Genomic DNA, 783 nt, shown 5'->3' with positions numbered 1-783 from the left:
TCCTCTCCTCCCCACAACCCTTCTGTAAGGGGATGTCCAGTTGCCTACAGATGGGCTTTGGGTCCCCAATCTGCACTCCCCCTCATTCACAATGATATGAGTTTTTGTTCTTAATACATGATACCTGATCCCTTCGACACCTAGGAGACACTGTTTTCTCTGATAGCTGGTCAACATCTGGTTTCTTCACTGTATTTTGCTATAGTGCCTTTATCTTCAGTACACTCTTCATGAGGGCAAGCATCAAGTGGGGCTATGTCCTAAGAAGTAATTTAGAATTAGGGATTAGGATTAGGTGTGAGCCTCTCCAGATTTGAACGAACATCATTGGAAGATTTGACCTGTCACCACCGTCCGCTGTTTGTGTAAATAGTGGCCAGTCAGACAGTGACGTCTCTAAGGTGAACCAGAAACATATAAAAGCCATAGGTGCATGAACGGATCTTAGGCTTGCACTTATTTCTAGCCCCAACCCAAGGACAAGTCGTTCTTATCACATGCCCCTGCTGGTTGCTCACGCTCATGAAGAGATAACTGAAGACAGGGCTCCACAGCAAAGTGTGACGCAGAAACCACAGAGTGCCTGGCCAGCAGAAAGAATAGTGTCTGAGGTCTTCAAGGTAAGTTTTCAGACAAGCAGCCCTCGAAGTGAGGCATCGACGACGTCCACGTGGAAGAAGCACAGCAGCCCGTGTGATCCAAGGATCGCAAATAATAATCATCCAAATCTGAAGGAGGGAATGGCATGAGAGTTTAAATTGTGAAAACCCAGTTTTCAGGAGG

This window comes from Echinops telfairi, unplaced genomic scaffold (assembly GCF_000313985.2).
Source record: "Echinops telfairi isolate 266 unplaced genomic scaffold, ASM31398v2 ScPeMD7_4225;HRSCAF=4972, whole genome shotgun sequence".
NCBI classification, from domain to species: Eukaryota; Metazoa; Chordata; class Mammalia; order Afrosoricida; family Tenrecidae; genus Echinops; species Echinops telfairi.
Note: the sequence above shows the minus strand (reverse complement) of the source record.